This window comes from Myotis brandtii, unplaced genomic scaffold (assembly GCF_000412655.1).
Source record: "Myotis brandtii unplaced genomic scaffold, ASM41265v1 scaffold259, whole genome shotgun sequence".
Classification (NCBI taxonomy): Eukaryota; Metazoa; Chordata; class Mammalia; order Chiroptera; family Vespertilionidae; genus Myotis; species Myotis brandtii.
Window position 1 is genome coordinate 5,224,211 of NW_005359840.1, and position 10,768 is coordinate 5,234,978.

General features: G+C 36.5%; 1 pseudogene; it reads right to left on the minus strand.

Annotated features, from left to right (window-relative positions):
- LOC102258329 overlaps positions 1-10,768 on the minus strand; it is a 34,393-nt pseudogene that overhangs the window by 2,361 nt on the left and 21,264 nt on the right.

The window sequence follows — 10,768 nt, forward strand, 5'->3', positions numbered from 1 at the left end:
ACTCACAGGAGGATATTTTTCCATTGATTTTTTAGAGAGGAGGGGGAAGGGAGAGGGAGAGAGAAACATCAAAGTGAGAGAGGTACATCCACTGGTTGTCTCCATCATGCTCCCTGAGTTCCCTTGACTGGGAATTGAACAAGCGACCCTTCTGGTGTGTGGGCCAACACTCTAATCACTGAGCACACCAGCCAGGGCAAGGAACAGTCAGATTTATAAAATAAAAATAACAACAATCAAGTCACTAAATACATTTTACTTTGGTTTGCCATGGATTTGAGGAAGTTTTGAGTACATGTCTAAGGACAGTGATAACAATCACAGGTGTTCATAAAGTCCTCAATATTTCTCCAATTCACTAACCACTATAGGCAGGTGCTAACATAATCTGGCAGCTGCCAACACCAGAAGGTGTCATATCCCCTGAGTAAAAATAATGAGTATGTATTCCCTAACAAATAAAACTAGATCATCTCCATTAAATGAGTTGGTAATTCTCTTTCTATTAATAGCAATAGATATTGCCATGTGGAAAGGGATTTTTATACCTCTTTTCTTCATCTGGAACCTCAGTCAACAAGGCTTCCTGGAATAGGAAATGAGAGTAGACATTTATTCATATGCATGATTTATATAACTATTCTCTTGTTTTATGTAGGATTCTTTGGGGACTTTTGTCAGGTTTGTGTGGCTAAGAGGCTAATGAATCTTCTTTTTCTTGTGTGTGTACTTTGCTACAGGAAGAGGATGTTTATGAGAGATAAAAATTCAAGGCCAAATAAAGATTTGAGGAAATTCTTATAGTTAAGCCTCTATTTGTCTGTTTTTTCTTCTTTGAAAAATCATTTTAGGGAAGGACAGACTGATAATATTTTTTTTTGGTATTGCACTTGGGAAAATTTACTGTTTATGAAATGGAGGTTCACTTCCTTTTCTTTTCATATCCTAGAAAGTAATCTTTGCCATGTGTACAGGTATGTAGCTTTCAGTGCAATAAATTCATGGTCTTACAGAAAGCCTTCAGTGTTCTCTTATTTCTATGATTCTCATGGTCTATGCCAGCTCTTTATTAAGTACAGTTATATGTTGAAAGCAAATATAGCATTATTACTCTGTACTATTTTTCAGGACACAGTTTTCCAGAATCATTTTCTCTAAAATAGTTTAGTATTTTTATAAATATATTTTTAAACATAATACCCACATTTTACAAATAGAATAAAATAATAATTTAAAAAAAACAGTAAAATTGATAAAGTGAGTAATAAAGTATTAATAATTTATCATTAGTCATACTTTATTTTATACCCTAAAGAGCAATTTTGGTAAGATATAGTTGTGAAGGAGAACAATAAAAGTGTCTTTATTGGATAAACAACCAACCAGAACTATCTCCAGTATCTCCATTTATCTCACAACTAGAGGTCGGGTGCATGAAATTCCTGCACTCGTAGGGGTGGGGGTCCCTCAGCCTGGCCTGCGCCCTCTTGCAGTCTGGGAGCCCTTGGGTGATGTCCCTGTGGGAGTGGGCCTAAGTCATCAGTTGGACATCCTTAGTACTGCCTTGGAGGCAGGAGAGGCTCCCACCAACACCACTGCGCTCGCCAGCCATGAGCCTGGCTCAGGGCTTCTGGCTGAGCAGTGCTCCCGCTGTGGGAGCACACTGACCATCAGGGGAAGCTCCTGCTTTGAGCGCCTGGCCCCTGGTGGTCAGTGCGCATCATAGTGACCAGTCATTCTACGTTTGGTCGATTTGCATATTAGCCTTTTATTATATAGGATAATGGTTGCAGTTTACATTTAGTAAAAAAAAGAAATCCAGAATATGACAAAGTGACTTGAAATAGTAGGGGAAAAAAAGTCAGACAATAGTGTGGTGAAGGTCTCAGGGATGTGGGGTGAAGGGGGTTAAAGGGGACAAAAAGGGGGGACAACTGTAATACTTTCAACAATAAAGATAAATTTTTAAAAAATGTGTTAGACTGAACCAGTCACCATTTATTTTTCAGTGTATGCTATTTTGTTATTTGGAAGTTCTTTTCTTTTCTTTTTTTAATCCTCACCTGAGGACATGTTTTCACTGATCTTTACAGAGAGAGGAAGGGAGAGAGAGAGAAACATCAATGTGAGAGAGACATACCCATTGATTGCCTGGTTGCCTCCTCTACACTCCCTGATCGGGAGCTAAATCCACAACCTAGGTATGTGCCTCAACGGGAATCAAACCTGTAATCTTTTTGGTGTACAGTATGCTGCTCCAACTAATTGAGCCACCTGGGCAGGGCTATTATTTGGAAGTTTTAATAAAAAAATTTTAATAACAGCTAGTTTTTGTTTTGCCTTCATGAAAAGTTTAAAGAATATTTATAGCAAGTTTATCAAAATATTAAGCAAAACATAAGCTAACCAGATTGATTCATATTTATGTCTATAATTCCATATAGTAGCTATTATATAATATTCATGAAGTCTATTGCTGTCATAGTGGCCTGAAACTGTGTTTAGGAGCCAATGTATTTATTGTCATTTTTTTTCTGGGGGTTTTTGACATATTTTTGTCAAATGTTCTAGCACTGCCTCCCTCCCCCATTTTGTAACTTTTATTTCCACTGGATAGAAATTGGAAACTTGGTTAAGATCAGGTGTTGAGGTGCAAGTAGAAAAAAGATCTGGGATCCTAGCTGGCTACAGAAGGTTGAGTGGGGAGAAAAATTGCTTGCGGGAGCAACACTTGTGAGGAGATGCCACTGCCTGCCTCCTAGACAAGAAGAGTGAAACCTGACTACAACCTTCTTGAGTAGGAGCTTTAGGTTTTGTCTTTTTCTTTCAGTTGAATTTAATAATTGGCAAAACCAATTGTACTTAGGAGCTAAAAAAAAGTCATTATCAGGTTTTTGATTGCTCAAAATAGTTGAGTTGCTCAGAATAGTAGGCATGGCTGTTTCATTATTGTCTAAATGAGTGTTTTTCAAACTGTGAATCACAACCCATTAGTGGGTTAAGAAATAGGTCATGGCCATCATTATTTTTTAAAAATTGCTAATAGAATATAAGATACCAAAATCCATCAAAATGCATTTCTTCCTATGGCTCACACTTAAATAGCTGATAGGGTTACATATACTGACTCTTGGTTTAAATTTGTATGTCATTAAACTTTACATAAGCATCAATATTGAAGATGAAAATATTTTTCATGTTAAAATATCCATGTTTCTATTCTAAACCTATTTATATGAATACATTTACCTTAAAATTTTATACAATTAAAAATTTTACCTTAATGCATTGTTTTGACAAGTAATATAACACAATAGATTTTAGAGAAAACCTACCTGGGTTCCAATCCCAGATGAATCATCCTATACCAGGGGTCCTCAAACTACGGCCCACGGGCCGCCACAGGCCCGCCGAAAACATTTATCCGGCCCGCCGGGTGTTTTTGCCGCCGCTTTGTGCATAGGAATTTGTTCATAGTTTTTTTTTTAACTATAGTCCGGCCCTACAACGGTCTGAGGGACAGTGAAAAGGCCCCCTGTTTAAAAAGTTTGAGGACCCCTGTCCTATACAATAAAAGCCTAATATACTAGGTGTCCAACCATTCGTTTGACCATTCGACCAGTCACTATGACGCATACTGACAACCAGGAGGCAGGCCCTCTGACTGGTAGGTTAGCTTGCTGCTGGGGTTCAGCCGATTGGGACTGGGCAAGACAGGCCAGACACGCCCTGGAGCCCTTCCTTGGTCCCTTCCCAGTTGGCCAACCTCCCTTGGTCCCTCCCTGGCCCCAATTGTGCACCAGTGGGATCCCTCGGCCTGGCCTGTGGCCTCTCGCAATCTGGGACCCCTCAGGGGATGTCAGAGAGCTGGTTTCAGCCCAATCCCTGCAGGCCAGGCCAAGGGACCCCACCAGCACATGAATCCGTGCATTGGGCCTCTAGTTTATTTATAAATTATGAGACTTTGTAAGCGTTGTTTGGCACTCTAATTTGCTCAGCTGTAAAATGGGACTTTCTTATTTATTTGGATGTTCTGAGGAAAAAATGATATAAGTTATCAAATGTAACTCAATGTCCTAAGTAAGCCACATTTGAGTAACAAGGAAGTAGTCAGAAAATGACTGTTACGCATTTTCCTTGTTTGTGGATTTTATCAAGTTACCTATAGTTTCAGATGAATAGGTTCTTTTTATCATTTCAATCCATTGAGTGACCATATTGGTGCTTGATTTTCTGTAACATATCTGCATTAGCAGTAGCATAAAAAGTTGAAATACAAGCACACATAGCAAAATTTCAATAACAATCATTGATAATATTTAAAATCTTGATCTTAACCAAGCGCTTATACCTGAAGAAAGCCAGCTAAAAACATTGACAGGAAACCAGAGGGTGTTACTGAAAGACATTGGACTGGAGAGGTCCTGTGCTATTTTTCTAATTTTCTCAAGTTCTAATTCAACTTCGCTAGAAATATTGATCCAGGAACAGCACAAGGTGTTGACTATGGTACAGATTCGGCCCTGTTCTGCAAGAAGATAATTGAATGCTATTTGATTATCCAATATAACCCTTGCTAAGGAATCCAAGGATCAGCGTTGTTAAGCCAAGGCTCAATCAGTGGAGTTTGCTAATGCAGCCATGGTTAGGGAATAATAGTTCACTAGAAAATTATCTTTCCATTTGCCAACAGAAGTGCCCTCAAAGGAAGTAAAGACTCCAGCTAGGATTAAACAGATTCTAACAAAGTACTGTCTAGTCACCATTTAAGACATAATAAAGGAAGTCACTAAGGGAAAATCCAAAGCTACCAGCTAATTAAGTGGACCTTCTTTAGCAAGGAGATGAGCATAAGAAGACAATTAACAATAATAATTTTCCAAAAATCTCATGGACATTAAGAATATAAAATTTGGTAATAGAGCTAATATTTCCAATTGTTTTATGTTATAAAGAGAATGGATTCTGCCGAAACCAGTTTGGCTCAGTGGATAGAGCGTCAGCCTGCGGACTGAAGGGTCCCAGGTTCGATTCCGGTCAAGGGCATGTACCTGGGTTGCGGGCACATCCCCAGTGGGAGATGTGCAGGAGGTGGCTGATTGTTGTTTCTCTCTCATCGATGTTTCTAGCTCTCTATCTCTCTCCCTTCCTCTCTGTAAAAAATCAATAAAATATTTTTTAAAAAAAGAGAATGGATTCTTTATTTTACATATGCAAATACATATATTGTTATGAAAATAAGATTTAATAAGCATTTCTAAATTCTGGAGGAATCAGGTAGAGAGAAAAAGGTAAATGTTTTATCTTTGTTTACAAAAATATATTTTATCAAATTATGTAAGTTATAGAAGCTTAAGAGAAAAAGTTCCCTTAAATTGGGAAAAGTAAAATATTAGAGAACAAGCTTAAGAACTCATAAAAATTATAATCATGCTCATTAGTTCATTTAGTCCCCTCTAATTAGTTCTTGCTCATCTTGACCTTGAGTTAGCAGCTTTATAAATCAATAAGTTTTACATTAAAGTTCTAGATTTATAGTTACCCAGTTTAGTGTTATGTTATTAATGTTATCAGAAACCTACATGCTAGAGTATTTATCAGGATCTTTTCCATGAAAGTTCTTGATGAAACATTTTTGTAGGAACATTTTTGCAAAGCATCAAACAAACAAAACACACACACACACACACAAACTATAGTAAGTTTGAAGTTAAAAAAAACTTTATTTTGATTTTGGGGAAGTTTGTAAAAAAAAAAACATGAAAGGATTTGGACCCTTGACTATATAGGATCACAGATAATACTTAATTAGCCAAAAGTGATTTAAAAATATCAGTGGCATGTATAGAGTTTCCAAAGATGCAAAAAGCCTTAGCTTTTTTAATAACAAGAAGACTCAACTATTCTAAGCAATCAAAGACCTGACAAAGACAGAACACGAATCTTTTTTTTTTATTAGGCAGAGTGCATTCAAAGCTTTGAAACTGTGTCTTTTTTAAAATTTATTTTTAATTCTTTATTATTTAAAGTATTACTTTTAGTATTACATATGTCTCCTTTTTACCTCATTGGCCTCTCCCAGGCCACTCCTCCACCCCCTCACATGCCTTCATCCCCCTAGTGTCTGGGTCCATTGGTTATGCTTATACGCATGCATACAAGTACTTTGGTTGATCTCTTACCCACCCCTTCCCCTGCCTTCCCTCTGAGGTTTGATGGTCTGTTCGATGCTTCTCTGTCTTTGGATCTATTTTGGTTCATCAGTTTATGTTGTTCATTATATGCCACAAATTAGTGAGATCATGTGATATTTATCTTTCTCCGACTGGCTTATTTCGCTTAGCATAATGCTTTCCATGTCCATCCATGCTGTTGCGAATGGTAAGAATTCCTTCTTTTTTATAGCAGTGTAGTATTCCATTGTGTAGATGTACCATTATTTTTTAATGCACTCATCTGATGATGGGCACTTAGGCTGTTTCCAAATTTTAGCTACTATTAATTGTGCTGCTATGAACATAAGGGTGCATATATCCTTTCTGATTGGTGTTTCTCTTTTCTTGAGAAAGTGAAATACCTAGAAGTGGTATTACTGGATCAAATGTCAATTCCATTTCTAATTTTTTGAGAAAACTCCATACTGTTTTCCACAGTGGGTGCACAGTCTGTATTCCCACCAGTAGTGCATGAGGGTTCCTTTTTCTCCACATCCTCGCCAGCACTTGTCATTTGTTATTTGTTGATGATAGCCATTCTGACAGGTGTGAGATGATACTTCAATGTTGTTTTGATTTGAATCTCTCTGATAATTAGTGACTTTGAGCATGTTTTCATGTCTCTTGGCCTTTTGTATGTCCACTTTTGAAAAGTATCTATTTAAGTCCTTTGCCCATTTTTTGATTGGATTGTTTATCTTCCTTTTGTTAAGATGCATGAGTTCCTTATTAATTTTGGAGATTAGGCTTTTATCAGAGATAACTTTGGCAAATATGTTCTCCCATCCAGTGGGCTTTCTTATTGTTTTGTTGATGGCTTCTTTTGCTCTGCAGAAGCTTTTTATTTTGATGTAGTCCCATTTGTTTATTTTCGCCTTAGTTTCCATTGCCCTAGGAGCTGTATCAGTAAAGATATTGCTACTAAATATGTCTGATATTTTGCTGCCTCTGGATTCTGCTGAGATTTTTATGGATTCCTGTCTTACATTTAAGTCCTTTATCCATTTTGAGTTTATTTTTGTGTATGGTGTAAGTTGGTGGTCTAGTTTCATTTTTTTGCATGTATCTGTCCAATTTTCCCAACACCATTTATTGAAGAGACTGTCTTGACTTTATTGTATGATCTTGCCTCCTTTGTCAAATATTAATTGAGCATAATGGCTTGGGTTGATATCTGGGTTCTCTGTTCTGTCTCATTAGTATATATGTGTGTTCATGTGCCAGCACAAAGCCATTTTGAGAACAGTGGCTTGGTAATATAGCTTGATATCTGGTATTGTGATCCCTCCAACTTTGTTGTTCTTTCTCAAGATTGCTGTGGCTCTTCAGGGCCCTTTTTATTCCATATGAATTTTTGAAGCATTTGTTCTAGGTCTGTGAAATATGCCATTGGTATTTTAAATGGGAATTGTGTTGAATCTATAAATTGCTTTGTGTAGCATGGACATTTTAATGATGTTGATTCTACCAATCCATGAACATGGTATGTTCTTCCATTTATTTATATCTATCTCTATCTCATTTTTTCAAAGTCCTATAGTTTTCTAAGTACAGGTCTTTTAACTCTTTAGTTAAGTTTATTGCTAGGTATCTTAATTTTTTTGGTGCAATGATAAATGGGATTGTTTTTGTTGTTGTTGTTGTTTTTGTTTTTTTGTGAGTTCTTTATTGGTGTATAAACAAGCCATAGACTTCTGGATGTTAATTTTGTATACTGCTACATTGCCAAATTCATTTATTAAATCTAGTAGTTTTCTGATGGAATCTGTAGAGTTTTCTACGTACAATATCATGTCATCTGTGAATAATAACAGTTTTACTTCTTTTCCAATTTGGATTCCTTTTATTTCTTCTTCTTGTCTAATCACTATGGGTAGTACTTCAAGTACTATGTTGAACATAAGTGGTGAGGGTGGGCATCCCTGTCTTGATCGTGTTCTTTGGTGAAATGGTTTTAATTTTTGCCCATTGAGTATGATGTTGGCTGTAGGTTTGTCATATTAGTCTTCTATTATGTTGAGGTATGATCCCTCTATTCCCATTTTGCTGAGAATTTTTATCAAGAAAGGGTGTTGGATTTTGTCAAATGCCTTTTCTGCATCAATTGATATGATTATGTGATTTCTGTCACTCAATTTGTTTATGTGATGTATCACATTTATTGATTTGTAGATATTGTACCATCCTTTCATCCATGGAATAAATCCCTCTTGATCATGGTGTATGGTATTTCTAATGTAATGCTGGATCTGATTTGCTAGAATTTTGTTGAGGATTTTGGCATCTATTTTCATGAGGGATATTGGCCTGTGATTCTCTTTCTTTGTAGTGTCTTTATCTGGTTTGGGGGTTAGGGTAATGCTGGATTCATAGAAAGAGCTTGAAAGTGTGCCTTCCTCTTAAATTTTTTGGAATAATCTGTGGAGGATAGATTTTAGTTATTCTTTGAATGTTTGGCAAAACTCCCCTATGAAGCCATCTGGACCAGGGCTATTGTTTGCTGGAAGTTTTTTGATAACTGCTTCAATTTACTCCATAGTTATCAACCTATTCAGATTTTTTTAATCTTCCTGATTGAGTTTTGGAATGTTGTATTGTTCTAGGAATATGTCCATTTCTTCTAGGTTGACCGGTTTGTTGGAATAGAATTGTTCATAGTATATTTTTACAATCCTTTGTATTTCTGTGGGGTCTGTTGTTATTTTGCCTCTTTCATATCTGATTTTGTTTATTTGTGTGTTCTCTCTTTGATTCTTGGTGAGCCTGGATAGAAGTTCATCAATCTTTTTTTTCTTTCAAAGAACCTGCTCTTGGTTTCATTGATCTTTTGTGTGTTTTTGGTCTCTATGTCAAAATTTCTGCTCTGATCTTTATTATCTCCTTCCTCTGCTCACTCTGGTCTTTTCTTGTTGCTCTCTTTCTAACTCTTTAAGTTGTAGAGTTAGATTATTTATTACCAGTCTTTCTTTCTTTCCTTCCCTTCTTTCTTTCTTTCTTTCTTTCTTTCTTTCTTTCTTTCTTTCTTTCTTTCTTTCTTTCTTTCTTCTTTATTTTTATTTTGAGGTAGGCTGGTAATGCTATGAACTTCCCTCTCAGAATTGCTTTCACTGTGTCCCATAGATTTTGGATTGTTGTGTTTTCATTGTCATTTGGTTCCAGGATGTGTTTTTTTTTTTAATTTGTCCTTTTAATTTATTTGGTAACCCAATCATAGTTTAATAACATGTTATTTAGCCTCCAAGTGTTTGAGTTATTTTATTGTTTTTATTGTAGTTGATTTCTAGTATTATGCTATTGTGATCTGAGAAGATGCTTGATATTATTTTAATCTTCTTGAATTTGAAGAGACTTTGCCTGAGTCCCAATATGTGGTCTATCTTTGAAAATGTCTCATGTGCACTTGAGAAGAATGTATATTCTGTGGCTTTGGGGTGAAATGTTCTGAAGATGTCAATTAAGTCCATCTGATCTAGTGAGTCATTTAGGATTGGTTCTTTGCTGAATTTTGTCCAGAGGATTTGTCCAGTTATGTCAGTGGGGTATTAAAGTCCCTGACTATGATCTTATTACTGTCCATCTCTCCCTTGATATCTACCAGAAGTTCTTTTGTGTAGTATTTGCTGCTCCTGCATTGGTTGTATATATGTTTACAAGAGTTATATCCTCTTGTTGTATCAATCCCTTTAGTATTATGAAGTGACCTTTTTTTCTCTTGTTATGGCCTTCACTTTGAGTTCTATTTTGTCAGATATAAGTATTGCTACCCTAGTTTTTCTTTTCCATTTGCCTGAAAGTTATTTTTTTCCATCCCTTCACCTTCAGTTTGTGTGAGTCCCTTGTCTGAGGTGGGTCCCTTGTAGACAGCATATATATGGGTCATGTTTTTTTTATCCATTCAGCCACTCGATGTCTTTTGATTGGTGCATTTAGTCCATTTATGTTTAAAGTTATTATTGAGAGGTACTTGTTTGTAGCTATTTCTATTCTTTATGCCTGTGTTCCTTCTTTCCTTTCTATTTCTTCTTTGTACAACAGTCCCTTTCGCGTTTATTTCTTTGCTGGCTTGGTAGTTATAAACCCCTTTAGCTTTTTTTTTTTTTTATTTTTGTCTGTGAAGCTCCTGTTTGTCCCTTCAATTTTGAATGATAGCCTAGCTGGATAGAGTATTCTTGGATTCAGTCCCTTGCTTTGCATCACTTTGTATAATTCATTCCATCCCTTTCTGGCCTGATGTGTTTCCGTTACAAAACCATTTGACAATCTAATGGGAGATCCTTTGTAGGTAACTCTCTGTCTCTCTCTTGCAGCCTTTAAGATTCTCTCTTTGTCATTAACATTTGTCAATGGAATTACAAAACATCTTGGTGTGGGTCTTTTTGGGTTCATCTTGTTTAGGACTCTCTTTTTTTATGTTTGTTATTTTTTATTTTTTTAAATTAAATCTTTATTGTTCAGATTATTACAGTTGTTCCTCTTTTTCCCCCTATAGCTCCCTTCCACCCGGTTCCCACCCCAACCTCCGCCCTCACCCCCCCCCCCCCCTCCCCCCTCCC